At 42.4% G+C, this 26,822-nt stretch overlaps 1 protein-coding gene and 1 long non-coding RNA gene across 12 annotated transcripts in view; both read left to right on the top strand.

The window, feature by feature from the left end:
* The window catches only part of IL1RAPL2 (interleukin 1 receptor accessory protein like 2), a 386,734-nt gene that overhangs the window by 63,597 nt on the left and 296,315 nt on the right, over window positions 1-26,822 (top strand). The window lies entirely within an intron of this gene.
* On the top strand, window positions 11,189-25,748 carry LOC121664533. Of its 4 annotated transcripts, none has more exons than XR_006016032.1 (4): window positions 11,189-18,745; window positions 20,109-23,797; window positions 24,434-24,557; window positions 25,372-25,748. It is a non-coding gene; the product is annotated as an uncharacterized LOC121664533 (long non-coding RNA). The 4 variants fall into 4 exon arrangements; XR_006016034.1 differs by having other exon boundaries at window positions 11,189-20,230; window positions 20,878-23,797; XR_006016033.1 differs by having other exon boundaries at window positions 11,189-20,970; window positions 21,097-23,797.

Below are 26,822 nucleotides of genomic sequence, written 5' to 3'. Positions count from 1 at the left end.
TGTTTTAAAAATCTTCTCCATCACTGAATTTAATATTTCATTAGAAACTACATATCCTACAATAAAATAAAAAAGAGTAAAGTAGAAATAAAATATGGCATTTGTGTTCATTTGGCTGTTTCTTTAGAGTTATTACTAGCAAAGCAAATTTGGAACAAACCCTATTAGGAGTTCTAGTCCTCTCTGTGGAGCCTTAAACCTGGCATATAACCATTAATTTACCAACTTTGAAAGGATTCTTATCTAATAAAAAGAGAGATGAGTAAGAGCCTGCACGTCATTGCAGACACAAAGATGCAATTTTGAAGACATTATCTGAAGCCCCTTTGATACAGCCTTGGTGCTCTGTGGAGAGGAACAGGCACTCAGAGCTTCGCTCACTGAGCATCACAGCAGGCCTGCCCTGCTGTGCCAGGGAGAGGGACGAGATGAAAGCTGGGGTCTGGCAGTGTTGGCTGGCAAGTTGCTGTGCAAATCCTGCTCAGGCTAACAAGAGCTAGTGCTTGGGGTATCAGATGTGTTACTGAGAAGGATGGGAAGGAATGAGGGAGCAAACGGGAACCTTTGCCAGATGCTTAGCAATGCGCAACAGACAGGAGTCAGTCACAGCTGGAGGTGGTTCATCGCTAGGTGCACATGAAGGTTAAAATCTGCCTGCAGTTAGCTGAGCTGGGCCTGAGTGGGCTCAGGGAACTGTGGATTGCCTCCAAGGGATAACAGGGCTCTGTATTGCACAGGTCTCACTGAGCTGATCCAGTGCAAATCCAGAGGAAGTGACATGGTTTGGCCCAGGAGGAGGGTAATGATGATGCTGTGTACAGGCTGCCTGTTTGGACACCATCTCTATTTGCTGCTTCTGTTTTCAGTTAGTTTGGCTTGGAAACAAGGTTTTAAGCAAGGCAGGCACTGAGCAGCAAACTGTGCTAGGGAGGTGTGTGGTGGTAGGCATGTGGGGTTGAAGACGGAGCATACTCATTTTGCATCTGCAAGGAAAAACATGTACATCTGTGCTGGGCCATTGGTAAGGGGAGATTGCTTTTGCCTTGTATACTTTGTCACCTTCTGGGAGCCGTGGCATTGTTAGATACCAGTGTGTGCAGTGTGCATGCAGGTGCTTGGTGTTTGATTGCTGCATTCAAGTGTTGATGCTTTTGAATGATCTCTTCTGGTCTTGAAGGTTTGATGAACCATGGGTCATGTGCAGGAGATGAATTACCTTCTGCTGTTTATAGCATCAGTGTTGCTCTGAACTGTGCTTCCTCACCTTGCAGAGTGGTTGTTGCAGTAGCTCCTTCCTGTATCTCAACTACAAAAAATGGTTCGACCTTCAGTTTAGTTGGCAGAGGGTTAGAATGTAGGTGAAGAGCTGGAAAGGGAAAGGTAGTTTGGAGAAACCCGTTTTGGGATGAAAAGAAGAGTGGTGACTGCTGGTGCTAGTCCAGCAAGTGCTCCAGTTACATAAAATAGGATAAGGGTGAGAGGTAGATAAAGGCATCTTGTAATCTTCCTTCAAAATTTGCTAGAATGAGGGGATTTTGCATACCAGTTCTCTTCTAATAGAAAAGGATTGGGATTATTTTTCTTTCATCATGATTATGGTGTTGTTCAGACTTCTTTTTTTTTCCACACTTTTTTTGTGCCTTAAAAAAAAATCTAGCTGTGTGGGCTGGAATAGCTCTGAAATACAGCCAACTGGCCGGCTGTAAACTAACTTAAAGAGGTAATTCTATAAAGCTGAAATAGTAGAAATCCTGGGAAAAACTAGTGTTTTGCAAGCACATCTTGAGATCTGTGGAGTGTGTGTGTGTTCATGTGTTTGTCAGGGCACACCTGCCTGTCCTCTAAATCAGGTAAGTGAGGTTTGGTTTCCAGCGATGTCCCTCTGTCCACCTGTCCTGCGCCAGCTGTGGGGCCGGCATGGGGCTACTGGTGCTGTGGACACCACTGGCTTTTGTGGCTTTTCAGCTGGTACCGAGGCTTGTCCTGGCCACTGAGGTGACTTCTGCCTCTGCACCAGCCCTGTGCTTGTCCTCCCTGGCTGATCCCTTATTGGTGAGACCCTCAGCCTATTCCCCTGGCACTTCAAATGTTGTTTGGAAACATCTCACCCTGTTTATTCTTGAGATACATCTGAAGATCCTGCCACTTACATACATTCCATAAATTTCCTTGTTCTGACAAGAGCATGACCTTTTAAGATGCAGTCTATTCTTGCCTTTATTGCAAAGCATCTTTTTTCTTTTCTTCAGTGTTTCTGAAGTTTTCTGTTTGTACTAATGACTTGACACCCAAACAGGTCAATGTCTTGCTGATTTGTTCTGATATGTGTACTCAGCAGGAACCAGCTTTTTCTAGCGAAGTGGTGTGTGGGGGGAGGAAATCCTATGCCTCTTCAGAGGATTCTTGGCAGGTGTAATCACAGGATTTGTGATTCATGTCCAATATCCATGAGAAGAGCTGACATCTTAGGGCGAGTTGCAGATATTAAGGGGGCTAAGTAAAACTGCTTTTGATGTTTGTGGATTTCTCTCAGATAGATCAAAAGTGAAGTTGTTAATTCAGTTGATAAAAACTCCAGTGCCTTTCCACACTAGAGTTACTGGGTTAAATGCTGTCTTAATCAGCTCAAATCTCTGCCTTTTTCCTTCTGCAAGGTACCACAGAAGTTAGATCAGTAACATTAGTTTGTTGCAGCTAATGCAGAACAGAATGGGACTGCTAGAGGAGCTGTAAAGCTTGAGGTAGTAATTAAAGTAGCCCATCATATTTAATGATGAAACCTGGCTGTAGGTTTTTGCATGTGAAAGGTTTTTCAGGCCTGTGACTACTGGTGCTCTGAAATTTTAGCCTCTTCCTGTGTTGCCATATTGCATTTTCTGGCTGGTTTCTTCTGTTGATATTCACAGTGTGTCTATGCTGGGTATCCTTTACCTGAACTTGGAAGGAGCTGTAGGACTGGGTCTTGTTCTGTGTTACCATTCTTTGTGCTGGAATTGCTCTGTTCATTTCTGTTTCACTGATTTGTCTGAGCTTAGAAATCTTCAGTACCATAAGCAGGTAACCAAGGGAAGGGTTTTGGGGTCCATCTACATTGCTGAAATTAAAATCACCATGGGGCTCCTTTCTTAGCAATGTAACAGGAGTCTTGCCTGCATCGAAGGTTACAGGATCTGCCCCTAATCATCTGGAGTATTCAGCTGCAGTGGTGGCACAAGGTTGTAGAGAAAGAGAAAACTTTTCATGTGGAAATCACAGCAGCTGCTCAAACATAGGGGTGTGTTCTTTTTTGGGGGATTCAGCTTTGGGTGAAGGCCAGCTTTTTTGGCAGAGGAAACAGTGTGAAGGGGGCATGATGAGGTACAGGAGTAGTGACTCCAGAGTGCAAGGGACTACATTTCAGTGGAAAGTATCAGGGTTAAGTGTGCTAAAGAAGAGGGGATGTGTAGAACAGTCCCAGAGGCTTTTCTAGAGAGAAAAGGTATAAAGCCTCAAATCCTGATCCTGGGATGTTTTTGCAGACTTACTGAAGCAAAAGAAAAAACCTGAAAAAATGTAGGATTCAAGCAATTCTTGCATCTCGTCCAGTAGGAGCTGCAGCATGAGGCAGCTCAGGGATGGAGGGCAGTGCCTGCAAGCCCCTTTGCATGGGGATTGTGTGGTCTTCCCTGGTATGCCAGCAGCTGCAGCCTCTCCCTGAATGTGCAAGTGCCACTGCCAGGGCAATGTGTGCCAGAGCAGGGCCATGCACTGGCTCAAGGTGTTCATTGCACATTAGAATTTCCAAACAAATTGATTATAGCATATTTTAAAGAAGAAACAGATAACACATGCCAGTGCCTATTTATTGTAAAGCTTAAAGTAGGCTGTGATATGACCAGTTTTTATTTTACATATGTTTAATTAAATTTTTTTTTTTTTAACTATAATGCTGTCAGATGATGCATTATCCATACCCAGAGGCCTGCTGTTCGCTGTGCAGGTTATCTCCACTATGACAGCTCTGTATCTTCAGTGTCAGGTACACTGTTCTTGAGTCAGAGTAGATTTACAGATTCAATTATACTTCTACTGAACAGCTCTTAATCTGGGTAGAGGAAAACATGCTGCAACCAGCATGTTTTATTCCTTGCCTTTAGTGTTAGAGCCTTCTTTGGCAGGATTGGACATTGTATTACAAATAGTCCTCTACCAGCTCAGTCTTGAACACTAAAAAAACCCATAATCCTGTAAATGCTGAAGGTAGTGGTTTCTGTCACTCCCAAGCATACCTGAGTCTGAATAAAAACTAGCATGGCATTAATTGAAGGTCTTTGTCTGTGTAACCTGGGTGTAGTACACCGGCCACTTAATGTTGCTTTCTGCTCTTGTGCTGCATTCCTGTTACAATCTCCATGTAAAACAAGAGAGTTGTGAGTCTGAAAATAGAAGCTGTCTTCAGCCCCTTACTGTTTTAGCAGCTTTATTTTTGACATCACAGTTTCTTTAGTAATTGAAGATTATATGCATGAAGAAATGTAACTGCTCTGTGCATGAAAAATGACATTTGTTTTGCTTGTATGATTTTGCAGACAGTTACTGCATTATTTAGCCTCTTTTGAGCAGCATAACACAGGATGCTGCCCTTGACCTGTAAGGAATAGCAATGGCATCGCTCTGTGTGTGTAGCACCTTGTTGTAATTAGCAATGTTTCTGTTCTCTTTTTGTTGTATGCAGCATAGTATGAATTAGCAGTAAGTAAGCAGGAGCATAGCAAATACTCAAGGAATGTTATGAATGTGAATAGTCCCTGGTGGGTTTTTTCTTTTTTTTCTCACCCTTCTATCTTTTAGCTTTCTTCCAAAAGCTGCTTTGACCTTGTGTCTACCTTGAGATTCATGCTCCTTACTACCTTTTTTTTCCCAATTTATCCCTACTGTTCTTTGAATGCCATTGGCTTAACACTGTGGTTATTCCTATAGCTCAGCAATTCCACTTTGTTTCAGCTGCTGAAGTCTATCTCTCATCTTTCTCTGCTTTTTGTTCATTAAAGAGAAAGAAAAGAAAAGAAGAAGGTGAGTTTGAATCCATCACTGGGAGGTATAAAATTTGATTTCATCCTGTCTGAGGAGGGAGAAGACTCTGTCTCTTCCTTACATGCCAATGTAGGTCATGAAAATAAATAGTCAGCTTATGCATATATCCACATGCTGCCAGGAAGTAATCCTGCTTAGCCTCACTTTATGGGGTTTGGAGTCTTTCTGAACCTTCTAATCCTTACTGATATTTAAATAACATGTTGTGATCACTGTTTGGCTTAATTTGTGTAGAAAAGATGTATTATACAGATGTACCAGCATGGAAATACACATGTGCCTAGACAAATACACAGATGGAATGTATATATTCAACATGCAGAATAATTGCCATTTGCAGACCTCTGGGATGTGCTGGGGCAGCTCTCTAGACTGCTCTGGGACAGACACACTCTCTAGGTGCTCTGGGATGGCTGTGTGTCTAAGAAAGCAGAGCTCCTACAGTGGTGATTTGCCATGCTATTTTTAGATGGAAATTTTGTTCTAAAACTAGAAGAACGGCCATGACTGTCCCATTTCTGCAAATAAAGCTCAGAAAGCATTTGCTACTTCAGCACTCAGGATGAGACAGGTGCATTGTTTTTTCTCTCCAGTTAGCTGGGTTGTTAGCCAAAGGGGGTCTGCCTTGCAGATTCATGATTTGAAAATAGCTGTGCAGAGCTGCGCGGTGAGTCATGTGCAGAAGGCAACAGAAAATGTCTCAAACTACAGCGTCCAACGCCTACACAACCTACTGCTGCCTCCCACCTGCAGACACCTTTTCTGCAAAGCACTGAACCCCAGGGAGGTCTAGAAGTCTTGAGGGCACTACTGGTCAGGTCTCTTTCTAGGAGGAACTATTTGTGGTGCCTCACCAGAGTAAGAGGGAGTGTTGTTGGCCAGAGTCCCTCCCTTGCTTGCCATCTCCAGTGGTGAACTGTGAATACAAATGTTCCTTCTCCAGCTCCCCTGTGTTTGGAAGAACCATCTGTGTTTCTTCCATCAGCTGTGGAGTGGATAGAGGATATACCACTCTCTACCTTTGGTTAAATATTTCCTGAGGAGTTTACCCAGCACACGTTCCAAGCATGGGTCCAAAGTGTGCAATTACTGTTCTGAATTAAGTTGTAGTCCTGTCCTGGCATGCTCCATTGGTTCGTCACGTACCAGTAGCTGGAAACAGTGTGCACTGGGGGTGCTGATACTGACCTTGTTAGAGCTGTTTGGCAGCCTGTTACATTTACTGCCTGTAGCCCTACATTCTTCTTTAATTTAACCTCCAGAAAAGATGTAATTGAGAGATGGACTGTGATGTAGCAAATCACATAAATGAGTAAGTACATCTACGTCTTAATGGAACAGATGAAAGTGGTTAAGATTCAACCCCTGCACCTTTGTACTGCTAGCTCTGAAGCCAGCATGCAGGCAGCACTGCTGGGTGCCTTTGGAAGACATGTCAGAAACAGGAACAGTATCCACAGTGGGAAGCCAGGTTGTGATTTGTGAACACCAATTTCAGATGCATGACATGCTTTCCTGATTAGAATCAGGTCCATACAATGGTGTCATTATGAATTTATATTAAAAGTCCTTTCCACTGGCATGAGAAATTGCTATTGCAGTAACACCCATTCTATTGTTAATAATAATTGAAATGCTTGAAGTAAGAAAATACTAGCTGATATTTAAACTAATTATTACCTAATCATTACCTAATTATTTAAACTAATATTTAAACTAATTATTACCTAAAGTTCCTTAGATAAAAGCACTTAATCTGCATTCTATTTGCTAAATGTCTAGATCAGCATTCAGTAGAGGTAAATAATGCTCCTATGATTTCCAATATGAGCTAGCATATTCATTTCTTGAAGCATTACTACAATAACCAGCATTTTAGGAAGCTGTGTCCTGTAGCCAGAAGCTGTTCTGTTGTGCAGTTGAAGAAAGATTATTAATTTAAAGCAAATGTTCAGTTACACACAAAGTCTTTGAAAGTCTCCTAATACTGTTTTGTGAATGAAGGTTTTCCTTTTCTTCTGAAGTTATTTTTTATTGCTATGGATATTGATACTTGGAAGTTCAGATGATTTCTGAATCAAAGACAAAGCAAGTCTTTACTGTGCACTTCATATAAATTGACATTTCTCCTTTTTTTCCTCCTTTTTTCCCCCTGTAAGGCTCTTGTGACTCTTGTCTGGCTTTGCACTGAGAAATATTCAGAGAGGTAACTCATGTCACCATGATAAGCACACTGCAGTCTCCTTCATTTTTCATTGTTGCCTGAAGGACATCTGGGGAGAGAGATGCTGTTAACATGCAGAATTTTTATTCTGAGGAAGTGTGATGATTCAGTGGGTTGCCTTATTTAACTGTAATTCAGTCATAAATACAAAGAAATGGTGTTTAAAAGATGTTAAAACTCTGACACACATTGATGAAAGAGAAGCTGGTACTCTTGACTAGGAGTTGATCCTAAAAATCCTTGATCCTCCAGGTACACTAACAGATTGTGATCGGCAAGTAAATAATTCTCTTTCTCAGCCCTGCAGTTCAAAGTGCATACTTTGATTTCTGTACCTGCCCAGAAATTCACTGTACTATTTGGAATTGCTGAAATCTGGAATGTTTCATGTTATTAACTTGTTTCTTCTGCATATGGAGAGAGGGAAAAAATCTTTGGCACAAATGCCAAGAGGGTTTTGTTGGGATGATTGCAGTGTTTTTTGTGGTGTCTCAGTAATTAAAAAACACAATGATTACATGAATGTCATTTTGAAAAGAGAGTTAGGTTTCAAGCACTTAAATCCCATCAATTTCCCATGGATCACGGTCTCATAATTAACCAAAGAAATTTTTGATTTTTTGTCACCTTTTCTATGCAGAGCTTGCTAATGGATTCCAGTGCATGTGTTGTCACCAGAGTTTAAAACCTATAATTAGGTCCAGTTCAAAACCAAACACATTTTTATTAGATGATTATGATCTTCTAGCAAATAATTATTTAAGATAGCATAACAAATGCAACCATTTATTAAAAGAGTGCTGTTGACAATGTAAGCACTTAGTATGAGTACAGAACTGCTTATTTTACTACGTGTTGAGCACCTGTCAGGAGGTACCTATTCCTGGTAGTACTTTGTTGGCTTAATTACTATTGAGATTGGTGAACTGGGAGGGGGGGGGGGGTGGGGAGAAGTAATTTACATCAGATATTCCTTGTTCTACAGTATTTTGAGGCTTTTTTACATAGCAGTTGTGCGCATATGTTTTTTGATAAAACAGATATAATAGGTATATTTTGCACTGAAGATGCTCTTAATTTTTGGCTTTCAAAGAAGGTGGTTAAATTATGAGGCTGATAAATTTCATGATAATGAAATTTTCAGCTAGCTAATTAGCAAAAAAAAAAATCATTGTTCGACTAATTATCCAGCATCCTTCAAATCATGTCTTGCAATTTACAGAACAGTAAAGAAGTTTAAAGGAGTAAATTACAGTTTCAGTGCAAGAATTGGCAGGGTATAACATTTCCTGAAGGAGAAGTGTGCTTTCTGATGAAAACGATTTCTGATTTTTCTGGCCTCCTGTAATTTTTCTGTCATTGCTCCTAGACCTGGATCAGAACAGAATTCTGTGATTCAAATGCTGGAAATTTGAGAGAATTTGGACTGTGATAAATATTTTGCAGCTGACTCATTTTGCTTATGAATGAACTCTGCTAGAAAATCTGGCTCCCACAATTAAGTGATTTAGAGACCTAATTGCAAGGCAAAGGGGAATTGTAAGCTCCTATTTTTGTGGCAACCAAGGTAATTTTAGATCCTGGATCCAAATGGGAGAACATATGGAAGGTATGGATCCAGATTTGGGCTTACAATGAACTTTGCACAGCAGAAAAGCCCAAAAGCAGTAATGGAGAGAAGCTTATCCACAAGAGCTGAGAATGGCTGGAATGCCAGTCTCTGGTGTCAGTGCAGTGGAAGGCTCTGTGCAACCATGGACAATAATAAGCTGTACAAATGAGAGGGAGCCAGGAGCAACAGTATCACTTAATTTTATGCTGTTCTCCACTGTTCTTCTCAGTAATTAGTAATTATTTATTGGAGTAGTAGCCACAGGCTAGAGCTGAGATCAACTTGTTTCCTTGAGTTTGTACCAGACCGAGGTGATGGGAGACCAATGTACTCAGCCTCAGTGGTAATTCTGTACTTGGCCACTTGTTAATTCTGTTGATTTTCCTTCACTGTACAGTTGTGTAACACTTCAGGAAGCAGAAGGCACTGAAGGATGTGTAGGAGCAGAATGGCTTCTGCCAGGAGCACAGATGGTTGGAGAACAAGCCACTCTCAGCAGCCACGCTGGGGATTTTGTGTTGGTATTTTTTCCTTTTTCTTTTCTTTCAAACCACAGTTTTAAACTGGGAGTAATTTAAACAGAAACAATTGGATCCTTCCCACTCTTTCCTGCGGTCTGTCTGTGTGTGTGCTCCCTAGGCATGCAGTGGGATGGCAGCAAGACCAAGAGGTGGTGTCTTGCAGGAGGGAAGGTCTGGCTTTTACATTTATCCAGAGAACAGGGAGCAGCTCTGCTGTGAGCAACAGCACATCAGATCCTTTGGGGTTGTGCGTGGAATTGTGGACGTTGTTCTTGCTGATTTTTATTGTTGTCATAATTCATAGAATCTGTGCTAAGTGTAGTGGCCTGGAGATTAATCTTTTCAGAAACTGGACAGACCCCCTCCTTCCCCAAATATTGTTGTGTCATGCACAAGGCTTTGGACTGTCACAGGACAGCATTAAAAAGACAGCTCTATATTCCTCCCAGTGGAAATTAGGAGGCAGATTTGCTCTGGCAAGACCTGTGCTGGTGCACGGAAAGAAATGGGAGGGCAGAAGGAGAGGCAGTAAGTGTGTTGCTCTGCCAGTGAAGCAGGGAACAGGCCTGGGTGCATGCATTTGGATGTGTCACTGTCTCAAGTGCCGACCTACAGAGAGCCTTTCCTAGTGGAAAGGAGCTGTATGTGTTCATGGAAAGCCAAATGCAATGTGATAATTGCTTCAAGGGATAAATTTTTTCCCTGTGTGTTGACAGATGTATTTGTGCAGGTTATTTTTCCATTAGCACTTGAGTAGATGGAGGCAGCAGTACCCCGCAGGTTTCCTCATGGAGGTGTTGGTACACAGCTTCTGTGTACATAAAATAACTTGGAATATGTATGATATATCCCTGAGTTAAGATGAAATGTGCTGATGTAAAATATACAGTTAAATATTTTAGTTTTGTAGAGTAAACTGTATGTGCACATATGTGTGTATGTATATAAGTTGTGAAGATTTTTTTTATTTTCTTGGTGATGAATGTTTCCATATTGCATTTGTGTTGCTAGACTGAGTAATTAGGAGGTCTGATAATGAGCTGACATTCCTGGTTTTTCTGTTTTATAGCTGTATTCCTGATTTCCAGAACTACTTCTGCCTCACACCTTGAGGACATGAGTGCTCTGCCCTGCCACAGTGTGCCGAGCGGGGTCCTGTTCTGCACAGCAACCTTCTTGGAGAGCTTGGGAAAGGCTTTGCCTTTGCTTGTTGTCCTGCAATAAGCTGCTCATGGGATGGGGTTTTTTTTGTGAGTTTTGATGCCTGCAGATGGGAATATCCTGTCCTGATGGGTGAGCGGGCAGTGGTCACTGTCATGTGGGTGCTGGGTAAGGCAGAGGCTGCAGGAGCAATGTGGCATCCTCTGATTTATCCATCCTGCAGCCTCCTGCGGGATTGTGAGATGCCATTAGAGCTGCTGTGTGTGTCCCACATTGGTCCTCTGGAAATGTACCCAGTGGATGCTGGTCTGATCAGCAGCTGCAGGAATTGGGGTGAGGGCTGGAGGTGCCCCAGAGTTGTGGTGCGTCTGTTCCTCTCCTGGCATCTCTTTGCTATTATGCAGTGACTCATGAAAATAATTCAGTGTTTCTGGAGGGAGAGTTGAAAGTGCAACGTGCGCTGTTGCATTGGAGGAGGCAGCGCAGGGGCAGACAGTCCATGTATTGACTTCAGCCATGATGTGCCCGTTCAGGATGGGAGGACATGGACCAGGGAGGGGGGTAGGGAATTCACCAGCAAATATGCAGACATAAAGACACTGGCTGGGTTGACAAATTAGTTCTGCATAGCATTCATTGCAGTGCTCTGTGACTTCATTTAAAAAAAAAAGAAAGCCTCATTGACCTTGGTTGTGGGGTACAGAGTTCACAGCCAGCCCCAGGACTGGAGCAGGCCACAAAGGTGGCATTGCTGAACTGGGCTTGGAAAATCTTACCATCCTCACAGTCTAGATGAATTATTTGCAAATAATTTGGGGTTTGCACTTGCAACCTGGAAATGTTCACGACCAGGTTGGATTGGGCTTTGAACAAGCTGGCTTAGTGGAAGGTGTCCCTGCCCACAGCAGGGGGATTGGAACTGGATGATCTTTAAAGGTCCCTTCTCACCCAAACCACTTTGTGATTCTCTCCTGGGGCTAGGGAATTCAACCAACACATTTTGAAGAGGAGGGAGGTAGAGTCCCAGGAAATGCTGTTCTAGAGAATTAGATCTGAGCAAAGGATATATCCAGGCTCTTTCCCTAGTGAAGCGTGGAGCCCCTTATTTCAGCTCCCAGAGACTTTGTCGCTGCCAGAAGTCCTTTCTGGGGTCCAGGAAGAGGCAAAGGGGCATACTGCAGTGGGAATAGTTGATTTTGCATTGGCAGGGGAAAAACAAGTATAAAATGTTCCCTGTTTCCTACCTATGTTAGGAGGTTTCCATTTCAGGAAGGAAGTGTGGGTCTGTTCTGTCATACCTGGGGGTGGGAGAGCCCAGTGGTGTAATTAATGCTGCACGCCTCTGCTCCACAGTTGTAGACTGTAAACAGAGCTGATCAAATGATGGTGTGGGAGAAGAATTGTTTAAAATAAATTTTAATAAATTATAAATAACGCATGACTTGATTCAAGTATACCTAGCCAGTCAGTATTTCCAGGCTTACAAAACACAGCCTCACATCAGTAATGCTCATGTGAGTAACTACCCTGGTGGTTGAATGTATCTCATCCATGTTGAATTTAACTCATGTACAATAATAAGGCCTTAAGTCCCAGTCAAAGATCAGGGGTTTATTGCTTGTGGCACTCAATAGAGGATGGCTCTTATCTAGAATTCCTCAAAAACAAAGTTCAGCAGCCTTTCTGATGTTTGGACAGGAGGGAAGATGATTTCAGGTCCTGCTTGTAACTGCTTTGTTTGTCAGAGCCTTGTGGAGTAAAGAAAACTAGTTTAGAGATGGGCACTATTGCTCTGCCCTAATTAGCAGTGCTATAGTATCTGCTCCATGCAGATTCACAAATAGATCATAAAAAAAGAAAAAATTAGGAGGAGTTAGAGGAGTCAGAAGTCCTTTTTATGAAGACAGCTCTGCTGGGATTTGTGCTTGCTCCCTTGGCTGACCCAGAACAGTGCTGAGTTTGGGGCCTCAGCAGAAAGGACTGGAGTGAGCACAGCTGGGGATGCATTAGATACTGTGCTGGAGTTAGGATGCTGCTCTGTTGCTGAACTTAGGAATTCCATTCCCAGGTGCACAGGCATTGCTTTCCTTTTGTTGCCAGAGTGCCAATAGTCTTAAAAATACATGGTTTGGCTAAAATGTTGGGATAGCTGGATTCAGAAAAAAATGGGATGTTATTTAGCTATTATGGAAAGGAGCTAAATAGCATGAGTTAGAAATTTGACTTTAGTGGAAGTTAGAAATCTAAAAATCTTTGTGTCTCAGCCATATGCCTCTATGTTTCCTTCCAGCAGGAATAACAGCACTTCCCTATCCCCAGGGAAGTTGCAGTGTGATAAGTATGTAGTGTGATGGAAGCTGTTTAGATAAGCAGACTTATCCAGTGGGGATTTCCTTTATCCTAACAAAATCAGTATCAGATGGAATACAGTACAACTCATGGATGATGCGAAAGCCAACAAATACCTTTTTCATTCCCACAGATGACAGAACCCCTGTTTATTTTTATTTAAAAGGTATTCGAGAATCAGAACAAAGCTCTACTATCTCCTCCCAGCAAGTGACCTAAACCATTTAAGCTGAAACATATGACTCCAAGGAAGTCTTTTGCAAAAACAGATGCACAGAAAGTCAATTTCCTATTCATATTTTGTTGTGGCAATTGGTACTTTAAAGAGATGGCAGACTTAAATTAGCTGGAAAAGTGACATCTTTAATTAGGAAAGCCTCTCTGCCAGCACATTGAACAGTTGCCAGTTTCTCAGCATTTAGGGACCATTGATTGCCAACAATGGCAGCTAAACTGCTTCTGGGTAGAAACTAATTGAATTTTCTTAAGTTAAAATGAGGATCTGAAGTTAAATCAAGAATAACTCCTTTGCTTGCTCTCATTTTACTTACCACTGTGATATTCTCAGCAGTCAAAGGGCAGTGCTGGATGTTGGTGAATGGAGCTGCCTGGGGCACAGCTATACAAATCCCTCCAGCCTCAGTAGTCCTGGGACTCTGCTGTTGCCATTCACACACAGATACATGTCTGCCCTGCTGGTCCTGCCATGCCATTTTGGTGGTCATGTTCTCTTCTGGAGGGACTCTTTTCCTGGGGCAGGTTGCTTTTGTTTAGTCTTGTGCTGTTGTGATGGGAGCTGGTGCAGCCAATCTGAGGATCTGGGCTGTATCCTATTGCCTGAGCATCCGATCCAAGCCTTCTCATTTGGGATGGGTAAATAGCCTGTGGGTGACATGGACAAGCTGTGAAACTGGGTTACAAATCTGTGTGGGGCTTGCCAACTAGACCTTCAGTGGCACGTGGTTGGTGTTGGTCCCAGGTCTGCTCCCTTTCCTGTGAAAGCTGAGGGCTGAGCACACCCTGAGGTGAAGCCTGATGCCAGACTGGAAAAGACCTGGGCTCTGAAGGATTGCTGCCTTTGCTGGCTGCAGTGTGGATGCTTTAGCTGTATTTCTGTCTGTTCTTTGGTTATTTCCTCATCTCAGGTGCAGCTTCTCTGAAGCAATTTTAGCACTTCCTCCACCTGTAAGCCCAGGAATATTTGTCCTCTCTTTGAGCAGGTTCTCTTACTGTTCCTGGTAACCATCCAGGCTGAGTTCTGGCACAATGTCAGTTCTAATCCCATCCTGTCCTTCCTCTGTTGCTATCGTGTGGTCTGAGGGATCATTCCCTGAGATCTCCTATAAATGCTGCTGAAACCTTTGGCTGCATGGAGAACCTGAGGGGAGCTCTGCTGATAATGACAAATCTGAAAAGTTTATGATTATCTGCCCAACTTGTGTGGAAGCTACAAATGCATAGACCTGAACTGTCTGCCTCAGGCCTATGCTTAGAAGAGTAACTCAGAGATATAATTTCATATTTCCCCAGGGCAACTCAGTTTCTTATTCCTTTTTTACCTTCATCCTGATTTATCTCCATTTGGTCTCCTTTCCCTTGGCAGGGGTTTTGGAGGATAGTCTCTGCTTCCTTCATGGTTTGAAATATAACTCTAGCTGGTCTCAGGGGAAGGAACCTGCTGGAAGATGATCTTGTTCTAACCATATGTGTGTTTATTAAAGCTATTCAGCTCTGGTTACATTCTGTTAGTGCTGTAAGAAAATGATGGGGGTTTTGGTGTGTCTCCCATTTTGAATCTAGGCAAAACTTAAACTTTAGGTTTTGGTCAAAATGGAAGTATTTTTACAACCAACCTATTTTACCCCCAGGTATCTCAATAACTTTGTTTTTCCGTTAAAACAATCAGGAAAAATTTGGAGGAAGGGCAACTCCTGCCTTGCTGTATAGCCTTTCCTCCCTGGCAGAATACAAGCAGCAGGAGAAAGGAAAGACTCCTTGGAAGCAGCTGCAAGGGAAGGGTTTGTTTGCAGTACTCAAGAACTTTGTGAGGCATCTGCTGAGTCTCTGGTGGGTAATGGCTCCCAGCTGTTGTCTGGTTTAGAAATGTGTGTTTAAAATGTGGCCTAGAGTTGTGGGGTTCTCCATCCACCCAGCCCTGCCTTATGTGTCAGTATGAAAAAAAAGTTTGTCCAGTGTGTCTCCTCATGAATTATGTACATTTTCTGTCTGTGTGAGTCTCCTTTTTAAAAGAAAAAAACCCCCACAACTGTTGGAGTGGGAGAGAACTTGAAACAGATTTGAAGATGGCACAAGAGAAAGAATTCAGTTAAATCTTTTGTTAGAAAGAGCCCTTTTTTCAGCAGCTAAGAGTTAATTATTCAACTTCTCCCATTACCCTCCAGCATTAATCCAGAATAGAAATATTTTGCTTATGAAATGTATATTCTTTCAGGTACTTTAAAAGTGGTTTATTCCCATTACAAATACAGTGAAAGAAAAGAAGATCCTTGCCCCTTTTACAAACCCACTGTCAGGGAGCTACACTTTTTGCTTCTCTTTCTAGTGGTAGATAGGAAAAGTACAGAGGCTTCTGATACTATATAATCTCTGGAAATATTAAAGGACATTCTCTCATCACTGTGTGAAATGGCAGCAAACATTGCCCATATTTGGAAGTAAAGTTTAAAAGAAGAGACAGCAAAGATGTGATTGTTCACTTAAGAGAAGTGTTCTGGGAGTCATCTGCGTGGAAAGTGAAAGGGACAAATTGCTGGGGAGTGTATGAGGGTTTTAAATGAAGCCTGTGAAAAGTCTACTCAGCTGTTACTAGGGAATGGCAGGAACAGATGAGTGCCTTGAGGAAATTGATATTTCCTGTGTTTCTGTCAGCCCAGGCACCAGGATGTGGAAGGCCATGAGTCTGATGCCACGTCCTGCATTTGCACTGAATATGAAGAAGAGGATGGACAAACAGATGGCTGCTGACACGGGGGTCAGACTTGACATTGCCAATATTGAAAGGAGAGAAATAAATACTAAGAAAAACATCATGGGGAAAAAATCGTGGGGAATGTGTGAAGTGTTTCTTCAGGGGAATAGAGAGCTCCTGGAGCAGAAGATGTTGATACTCAAAAAGCCCCTACAATAAGCAAAGCTGTGCAAGTGTTGCAAAAGATGGAAGCCCTGGCCTCTGAGGGTCTGAGGAGTTCCCCAGCAAGCAGCAGGACTCTAGACTTTTGATTTACTTGAGATTTTTACTGTAAAAGAGCCACTATTTTAAGTGCTATAGAGCAGATTTCCGGTAGTCAAACCAAGCAAAATGGCCAAATTTTTAAAATAAAAGTGAAAAGACTGGGGAGATTAATTTAGTGAGAAAGGGAAGTGTTTCCCCTCTCATTAAAGGACAGAGGTTTCTTCAAAGAAGCTGTAAAACCCAGCAAAAACGAGTATCAAAAAGCTTGTGGTGCCACAGATAAAGCCTGCCCTCCTCCTGGAATGGGCTGTGCTTCCCAGTTCTTTGGTTTTCTGCTTAATTCATTTGGGGTGTGTGGCATAATTCAGATGTCCACAAAGGATCAAAGTGATTTGGTGTAGTCAAAGACAGATTTGGAAATAACACAGAGCATGTAAGAAGTGGTTAGTAAGGGGTGGTTGTGGTAGATGTTTTTCTGTGCTCTGAAACTTTTGAAGTTCATTGTGTGGGGCTAGTGGGGAGGGAAAAAACCCAGTAAAACTAATCATTGGATGAAACATTAACAGGGGGTTAATTGTCAAGAAGCTGAAAAGGCACCTGGGGCTCTCTGTCCATAGAGCTGTCGAAGTTGGCTTGTGATGAGATAAAAAGAGAGATCTTGTTAGTGTTTGCAGTCAAAGCTGTTTTCCACAATGCTGATGAAGATTTACCTATTTCTTTTGCCCATTGAGTTTTGCTCATTGAAAATGTAGGATTGGTGCCGGCTTTTAAGAAGCTTGCTCAGATTTGAGGTGGGCAGTGCAAAGACATAACCTGTGTAGACAGACCTGGGCCTATTTGGACCCTGCATGTCTGTTTGTGAGGAATGTCCTGTCCAGCGTCTCTACTCTGTGTACAGTGTATCTGTGTCCACCTCTGCTCATTGTAGGAGGAGAAGTTGAGCTTTGGTGTCATGTTAAGGGTCTGTGTAGCTCATCTCCAGCCTGGAAGCAGCTCTTTTATTGTTGGGACAAGGCCATTTGATCCTAGGACAAGGCTGTTTGAACTAGCAAGGTTTTCCTCCTTTTCTGCACATCTGAGAGATGAGTAGTATACTGTCTAGTTACCTGCAAGGGTGCAAGTTTCCATTATCCTGCCCAGTTTGATGCTTCTGTCAGGAACACAGCCTTGTAAATGTACTTGCTGCCTCTTGAGGTTTGCTTCTAAATGTGACACTTTGAGAGGAGGTTTGCATCTAAGACATACAAGAATCAGATCCTGTTTCAGTGTTCAGTGCAAAAGCTTTTAGTCTTTCTAATCTTTTTCCTTGGAAAACTACTGATTTGTATTGCAAATGTGTTTGTATACTTCTTTGAAGTCTGGTTATTTTTCTCCACCAAATGGTATTTTTAAAATATAAATGCAGTTACCTCAAGAGAAGTTCAGCCATAGAAGGTCATAGAACTTACAGTCAAGAGCAAATTTTAATAGGGTCCCAAGGTCCCCAATTAATTCTCCTTTTTTGGTATACTTATCAATGCTGGGCCACCAATTGCATTGAGTGTCCTTTAAAAATAATTAATACTGCAATCCCTTGAGTACTTTCAAGGTAAATAAGTTTTGAAGTTAATCACCGTAATGGTAAAGAGATAGAACTGCTGTTTTCTGTACTTGTTGTATGTAACTATAGGCCCATATAGATAATCAAACATTTCTAGGCAGATCTGGATGGATTTAGAGATTACAGCTGAAGCAGGGGTTGAATTGCAGCTGGATGTTGTTGAAATTGTACAAGCTCTCTTCTTGACATTTTTTCTATATTCCAGCTTCCTCTCGCTATTTTCCTCTTCCCTATAAAATCTTGTATTATCTGCAGGTTTTGAAGACTTCTTTTTCTAATCTGGGTTGCTTTTTTTGTATTGCTCCTTAAATAGAGATTTGAGAAAATGTGAGAGTATTACTTGACAACCAAATTATGTTGGAGTGAAGTGAGTTGACTTTGTTGCGTGGAGCTGCATCAGCTGGTCTTCTGGCAAAGTACAGTTCAAGATGAAAGAGTAAAAAATGCTTTATATTTAAACTTTGGGAGAAACTCTGAACATGGTCTGGTTATTATAGTGAAGTCATCTTTAAACACTAGTGTTTAATGGAAACACATTCTTTCTGCCATCATTTTTAGTTTGGTTCAGGAATGTATTTTTACATTAACCTTACATGTCCCCACTTGCCAGGCTTGGTGTGCTCTGTAGGATGGACTCGGTACAGGGGCTGAGTTCTTTTTCAGTGAAGATGGGCTCCCATTGTTTGCCTGGTTTACACTGGCTGCTAGCAGGCGTTTAGTGTGTGTGACCAGATTAGTGCTGGTCTGACTGATAATGCCAGAAGTCATCAAATGTGGGGTTTGGTCCTCAGCACCCTCTGCTTCACTCCCCAGACCTGCCCTGTCACACTGCACTGCTTGGTAACGAAGACCAAGCTGCAGAAATTTGTTCCATCGAAGTCATGGGCTTTTCTTTACCACTGTGTTAAAGAGAGAACCAGTGTTTCATGTCTGCTGCAAATCCCATCCCAGATGTAGACAGCACTCTGCTGAGAGCAGCCTTCTCACCACTTGCAGCATCCTACATGGTTTGGTAAGTAGGAGTCTGGCTATTAAAAGCAGCTGTTCCGAATGTTTAAAAAGATACCTTTGTACAAAAAAAGTGTGCTGTAAATGTTTAACATCTTAATTACTTGTGTAGTTAATTTGTTCTTTTTCCTGTGAAGTCCAGCTTTTTCCTTTTCTGGAACTTTGATGTGTCTTGCTTTTAAGAGGGTCTACTTACTTGTACATATGCTGCAACCTAGAAATGCACACATGAGAAATATGTCCATAGGTGAGCAAGACTGGATTTCTGTACTCTGCAGATCTAATCAAAACTCATTTTTGTAATGTGATTTGTCTTAAATTTTCTACAGGGTCTAAACCTTTAGACTTTCCAACCTGCTTTCCTGTCATTATAGGCAGTTTTCTGTATGAATAATGCATAGTTTTGCTTTAAAAATCAGTCTACACAAATCCACTTTATTTTCACTTTTTATTGATTCCAACCCTGGTGGCTTGCATGCATCAGAAATTTCACAACTTAAAAATGTGTCTATCCCTACGAACGAGTCATTGATCAAAAAAGGTTAATTTGACTGACTCCCTTGAATTTTTCATTGTCTCTCTTTTTTGTTTCTATCGAGGTAGTAAAAACAATTTCCATTTAGAAACTTCAGTTTTCAAAAGAGTAGGGTTTCACTTTTTCTGCTGAATGTATGTGTATACAGTGTATTCATTTAAATACAAATTCATAGAAACAATTCACAAATACAATTCACAGAAAATTTGAACCCATTGCAGTACTTTATTACTGTAAGAATGCTTGGGTTATGCTTCCATTTCAAAGAGATTAATCTGTTGCTGACTGCTAATATTTAATTCATCATAAAGTACAACAGAATTTGATATTTTTTGAAATGGTAAAGAAAACATTTTTGACCTCTACTAATGAAATTGCCATCAATTGCCTTTTTTCTCTTTTCCCCTCCCCTTCCCTTGATCTAATTTGTTTTTCCTCTTGAATTTCCTCTGCACTTTTCTTCCCTGCATCTAGGCGCTCTGTCATTTCACTTTTTAATTACGTTTTTACTTTTTGAGGTGGATGTAGGAGGGACCCAAATGCTGACTTGGAGATAACAGTGGGAACTCCTGTGGGCTCTGGGCAGCTGTGGCTCACCCAGTTGGCCTGGGATCAGGCAGGCTGGGAATTCCCACCTGAAGACCTGGACCCTGTGTCCTGGTGAACTGTGATTGTGGAGACAGGGCTGCTGCTGGGTCTTTGCTGACTTACTGTGGTTGTTTGTGATGGCTAAGGTATAGTCTGGAACCAATGCCCTGTGATTGTATGAATGAATACATTTAAAATAGAAAACACTTCTCAGCTTACACAAATCTCTGTTTTACATTGGCAGCAGCCACTTCAGACCAGGTTTTCCTGCTCTCCTCGAAGGTGACTGACAAAATCTGCAGAGGAGCTTTGCTGGAGAGATGGAAGATTTGGGTTCATGTTTTCCTTTGGAGTCCTTAGTAGGAGGTGAAGGAGAATTTCTGCTGTTATTTTGGGAAATGTGATTTCTGTAAAATATCTGCCTTTCAGCAGGGAGTTTGAAGATCTTACATGGAACACAGAATTTTACAAAGGACGTGGCAAAACCTGCCAGTGCAGTACCAGCCCCTTCCACAGGGAAGAGGAACCTGGCAGGCTCCATTTGGGAGCAGTGGGACCAGTTGGGCTCCCCTGGAGCAGTGCAGATGCTGCTGTGAGTAAAAGCCAATGTCTCCTTGCTGCTGCTGCTACCTTTCACTTGCATTGGCGTAGATATTTTGATTACATCTGAATTATTTGCTGCCTCAGAGTTTCTATTGAGCATCACCTCTTATTCTCTAAACCCAGGCACTGTGTGATCTGACCAAAGCCTGGAGGGAACCACATAACTGGCATGCCACTTTTATGTGCTGCCAAACCTCTTGCAGTGAAGTGCCTTTAAAGCAAGACTGTCAGTATGGTTGGCTGAGTGACAGAAGAGCCGTGCTGACCACTTCTTAGCTGCTTGATTAGTTGTGAAATGTCAAGGGGCTGTTATCCTCACCTGTAAGTTCCTTAACTCAAACATGTGCATAAGGACCCTGGCTCTCCTAAGGTAGCATTAGTCAATACAGAGATTCTTTCATTAACATCAGGAGACTGAGCAACATCAAGGAAAGCTCAGGCAGTATGAGAGAATCGCAGTGGGATGGGGAATGATGCTGTGGTACACAAGTGCTGAAGGAAAGGTAAGCTTTCCCATTTCAGTCTCAGTCCGTCTGGGGCTAGGCCTTTGTGATTGATTACCAACATATTTGCAAGTGACAGTCGTGTGATAGAAACCTGTTTTCTGTGTGATTTTGTTTTCCCTATAGAAGTGCTTGCTGGTTGGACACTGCTCTCATGTGGTTCTGGCTGAGATGTCCCCATGGATGTGTTGATCCATGTTACGAGGGCGAGAGGGCCAGGAACCTGCTTCCCGGCAGCCACACAGCTCTCCCAGCACACAGAGCCCTGGCATTTCCCTTGCTGTTACTTCCTCTCTCATTGTGCTTGATGCTTGCAGGAGCTGGCACTTAAATATGCTCCATCCAGCTTGGGGCACTTTTGCCACTGATGAAGTGGGTGATTTAAACAAAAATAGAAATTGTTCCTGTCCTTCCTGTGGTAGTTTCGGCCTTTCTCCTGTTGTTTCCTTAGCAGGTCAGTGGATTCTTTGGAAACCGGTGGCTGAGCTGGCCCAACAGCTGGCTCCGTGCTGAAGCAGAGGAGCTGCTGGAAGCGACACATCCCAGTAGATTATGTCTACTTTGAAATGTTCTCAGCCCTCCCAGCCGCGGGGGCCCTGATCTCCTGCCCATGTCTGTGGTGAATGCCTGCCTGGCACACAGCCTGCTAACGTGTTCTAGCAGTGCAGGTTCTCCCTGCTTCACAATTTTATACCCTTCCCGTGAAACAGAAATAGCAATGTGGATGTATTTATTCAAAGCATTGAGGGAAGGGGCCTTTAGCAGCCTGGCTGGCTATGCGGCATTTACCTTCTCATGTCTGTCAGGATTTTCACTGCTGAAATGAGGCTTGTGAACAGCTCCTCTCAAGACTGCTTCTTCAGCCAGGGCAGAAACATTGGGAATGCTGGATAATAATCTACTGACATAATTTTATCTAGTGAGACAATGTCCTAGGTATTTGGGACACTGCTGTGGCTTGTCTGTCATCATTCTTCATCTTGTGTTCTTTGGTCTTGTAAGATTGACAAAAGAATCACTTAACCATCTGATTTCAGGTACTCTTTCTTAGAGCAGCATTTGAATGAAAAGTTGGTGTTTATATTGAGTCCAAAGTGAGGATTTTTTTTTCCTGAATTGGGCTCTAAGAGCTGGATGTAACTATGTGCAGACTTTAAAAGAAGATGTCCCATCTCAGTACCTGGATTATGTATGTATGTATGTATGTATGTATTTATTTATTTATTCTGGCAAGGTCAAAGAGATGAAAACACAGGGCTGCATTAAAACTGTTGTGTTATAAGTGGGAAGACATTCATTACTTAAGTGGACTCAGTCCACTGGGAATGCTGGATTTGAGGTTTTCTAGTGGGCCCTCCTGCCTGTCCCCATGTAGGCTGACCAGGAGAGGCAGAGCTGGGCTCACTAGGTGCCAGAGAAGAGATGGAGCTGGAACACTCAGGGGGTTTGTCCCAGCTGAAGGTACTGCTATCGTGAAGCATGGGAAGTTTGGTGAGGCACGGGAAAGGCTATGGTTTGAAAGTGCTCTGTTGTGAAATTTCGTGAAGGATGCTGCCTTACTTTCTGTTTAATTCGAGTGCATAGGTGATAAGCATGGCAGTAAAAATAGGGGTCAAGATAGAATGACAAGGAGGATTTATTTATTTTTACTAACACAGGGGAGAGTTCTGTACTGGTTTTGTTTTGTTTGTTTGTTCTGGTTTTAATAGGACTCTGCATCATCTCAGTACTTTTGACATCAGTGCCTTGGAGATGTGATCAACAACTGCCTGATGTTTCATTATCTTTCTGTTCTTCTAGAGACTACATGAATGCACAAAATCATAGTTATTTTCTGAGGTTATAGTAAGATTTCTTATGGCTTCTTCCTGCATATTGCTCCAAGCATTAGACAGGATTCCTAAATTGGAAAAGATATTAAAAAAATGAATGTGGCAAAAGAAGTAAATGAAAATAAGGAATAAAGCTTAGCACATAGGTTTCATATAATTCTTGTACAAATTTAATTATTTTCCTTAAGCACTGGCAAGTTTTTTCCAGGGAAGGGAAACACTGCTAACATTTTATTAGCACCTTTGTTACCCTGGCCTTTTCAATCTAACAGCAGAGTGTATCTTGGGGGAGGGTGTTACAGCTTATCTTCTACTCTTTTGACACGTTGTGCAAATTAATGACAAAGCCCCACGTAATGTGCAAGTGGAAATTAGGTTTTGCTGGTACTTGAAAACTCAATGCTAAAATTCAAAATTGAAAATTCTCTTTTCTTGAGCCCCATGACCTAACCCCCTTCTGTGAGCAACTGGGGGAAGGTGGGAGAAGAAAAAAGGGAAGGGGGGAAAGAAAAAATAATTTTAAGTTTTTTTGAGATTGTGACTCATTATTCTTTAGCTCTCTGGAATGCCACGAGACTTTTTAAAGCATCCACTATTTGTCACTTGGCAGAAAGAGGCTGATAGCTTGAGACTTGAATTGTCATTTTATACACAACACACTGACAGATCCATACAAAAACAAACCTACCAAAATTCCATTTAAAAATGTATAAAGAGACCAAATAAACTTAACAGAGAGCTTGCCAACACTATTCTTAATTCAATGATAAAAGATAGGAAAGAGGGAGCTGCTGGAGTTGTGCCTCTTATATTTGCACTGATTTGATGCGCCTGGTCCTATTGCTTTCTAGCTGTTGTCTCCTAAAAGGGAATGGGCTTTTCCTGACACCAGGCAGAGGGAGAGAACTTGTGTTTTAGCTCTTTGGAAGCAGAACAGAGAATCCAACTAGCAGGGAACTGCTTGAAAGCGGGAGTGATCTCGCTCATTGAGCAAGGTATTGTGTCAGTAATTTGCTGTCAATATGTGTCTGAATATACCCAATATATATTTTGGGCATACCAGCACTTCTTCTAGTCTGTGTCCACACACAGTTGGAGGATTGGCTTTTGATTGCATGAATGTTGTCTTGGATGTTTGGACTCTTTAAGAAGCTGCTTCCAAAATGATCTTTTTCTAACGGGCCAGCTGAGGTATTTTAGCACAGAAGGAAGAAAGGTTTCCTCAACGTTACTTTGTCAAAGCAGTGTTGCAATGTGGGGCAAGATAAGGAAGGGTCTCACTCACCCCTTTCTTTGCCCAATGCTTGTATGAAAGTGTCAAAATGTTAATTTGTGTAGCCTACCTGTGCATTTTATTTTTGACCACTATTATAAGGAGCTTTACTTTGTTCTGTAGCTCTTCATGAAGTATCAGAGGCCTTTTTTCATGCTCATACTTACTAGTGCAGTTTTTTGCTCTGTAATTCTCCCAAAGTTTTCTTACTTGCTCTGGATGACTTTTGCAATGGTGTGATTGATTGCTTGGGAGTTGAACATTCCCATGGAAGTACTCAATGCACTCAAACTGAAATCTCAAACTGAAGCTGTGCTTCAGTGACAGTTAATTGGGAGTTATTGATGTTTTTCTACAGGCAATAGGTACTACCACTAATTTTCTTGGAGCAGCATTTAAAAGCTTCAGAGATTGGGTCCCTTCTACACTAAACAACATTTAAACATATTGAAAAAAGGGTTCCTGTTCCAGAAACCTTAGAGGTAAGTTACGTTTTTACTGTGAAAAAGAAATCCTGAAAAAAAATATTGAATAATCATTCCAGAGGAGCCAGGGAGAAAATTATTGGTCATTCCAACTACTTCTGGATAATGCATTGCCTTGAATTTGAAGGGGAAGAGCTTACCTGGCCCTGTTATCAAGGGTGCACCAAACTGAATATTAAAAAAAGTGATGCTTTGAAGCTGCAGGTACACAGTAGTGGGCTGTATCCACTGACTTGACATGTTGACCCTGACTGTTGAGACCCCATGGTAACTCTTGGAATATGTATGCATGTATACGAGAGGAATAAACAGAGCTTTTAAATTTCAAGAAGAGAAATCACTGTATCACCACTTTCTCTCTGACCTTGAAAGGACTTGAATTATTAAAGACTGTCTCAAAAGTGCAACCTAGTTTCTAAACCCTGTAACTTTAAAGTGGCATAACCACTGTGAAATTTAGTTCTGGAACCATTTAAGCAGTTTTTTCTGCATTACTTTAATTACAAAAATTGGATGTTTCTATTGTTTCAGAATGTTTTATCATTTTAATTAAAATTGATAATTTTACGTACACTGCAGTGCTGTGAATTCAGGATTCACAGAAAAAACCAAAACTTTTTTTTAAAACTTAAATGGCTGAGGCGCTTCAGCCACTTGGGAGCATTTCTAACTTTTCTCCCAAGTCCCCAAGACAAAACCCTGGACTATGGCATGGGACAGTGATTCTCATTGCCCCATTGAGCAGGGAAGGGAAGCAATCCAGAAGTTATCACCAATCACAGTCTCTCATCTTCATCCTCTTCCATCCCAGGTGCACTTCAGTGAGCCAAGGTCAGGCACACCCTGTTCTCTACCCTTCCTAAACAACCTCAAGGAAAGAGCAAGTCCTTTCTCCTTCTTGCACTTTCTCACCCTTACAAAAGAGGGTCTCCTCTCCTGTGTTGGCTTTGCAAGGCCTGGTTTTTGGTAGCGGGGAGGGCCACGGAGGTGGCTTCTCTGAGGAGTTGCTGGAAGCTTCCACCTTGTCCGGCAGAGCCAATCCCTGATGGCTCTGAAGATGGACATGCTGCTGGCCAAAACTGTGCCAATGAGAGATGATGGTATCGCCCTTGTGATAACATATTTAAGAAGAAAATCAAAACAAAGTACACACAGTTCTTTCCTAGCCAGAGAAGAGGAGGAGGTGAGAATATGTGAGGGAAACAACATGGACACACCAAGGTCAGTGGAGAAGGGAGGGGAGGAGGTGCTCCAGGCACTGGAGCCGAGATTCTTCTGCAGGCCATAGTGATGACCATGGTGAAGCCGCTGTGCCCCTGCAGTCCATGGGTCTGGGGGATGCAGAGATCCACTCAGAGCCTGTGGGGGAGGTGCCCATGCCAGAGCAGGTGGATGCCTGGAGGAGGCTGTGATCCAGTGGAAGACCCAGTGGAGACAGAGGGCCCTGCTCCCAGGCTGGAGCAGCCTGTCCTTGGAGGGCTGCACCCTGTGGAAGAGAGACCCATGGCGCAGCAGTTTTGGGAGGACCGGGTGTCCATGGGGGGAATTCACATTGCAGCAGTTTTGGCAGGACTGCTGCTCATGAGAGTGGACCCATGCTGGAGAAGTTCATGGAGAACTGTCTCCTGTGGGAGGGACCCCACGGTGCAGCAGAAGAAAAACTTCTCTCCCTGAGCTAAGCGGAAGAAAACCTCAGGTGATGAACTGACCAAACCCCCATGCCCTGTCTCCCTGTGCTATCGATGGGAAGGAGGGAGGGGCTGGGGGAAGAAAAGGTGTTTTAGGGGCTTATTTTACTTCTCATTATCCTCCTCTGATTTTGTTACTAATAAATTCACTTTGCACCTCTAAGTTGAGCCTGTTTTGTCCTTACAGTATTTTCTCTCTGTCCTTAACTCATGAAGCCTTTGTCAATTTTTTTCTCTCCTCTGCCCAGCTGTGGCAGGGGAGGGTGAGTGAGCGACTTTCATGGGTGCCTGGTGTTTGGCCAGTGTCAAACCACAACATCTCCAAACTACAATGAAGACTTTGGCCCTTGCCTACATGGCTGGGCACATTTTTCTAGCACTGTTGTCTTCACATATCTCCTGATAAATCACTGCCCTGGTACCAGCATCTCTGGCTCACTCCCTTGCTGTTTTGAGCTGAGAACTATTTAATCAACAGGAATTGAACATACGTAAAGTTCTATGCCTTGAGAGAATTTTATTTTTATTATACATCAAAAAGGCATGTTTCTAGTTTGTCAGGCAGGTTTCATTT

The sequence above is a fragment of the Corvus kubaryi genome, unplaced genomic scaffold, assembly GCF_017639235.1.
Source record: "Corvus kubaryi isolate FWS band 111438036 unplaced genomic scaffold, C.kubaryi_AGA036_p1.0 130, whole genome shotgun sequence".
NCBI lineage: Eukaryota > Metazoa > Chordata > Aves > Passeriformes > Corvidae > Corvus > Corvus kubaryi.
The sequence above is the reverse complement of the archived record's forward strand: the minus strand, read 5'-3'. Positions and strand labels throughout refer to the sequence as shown.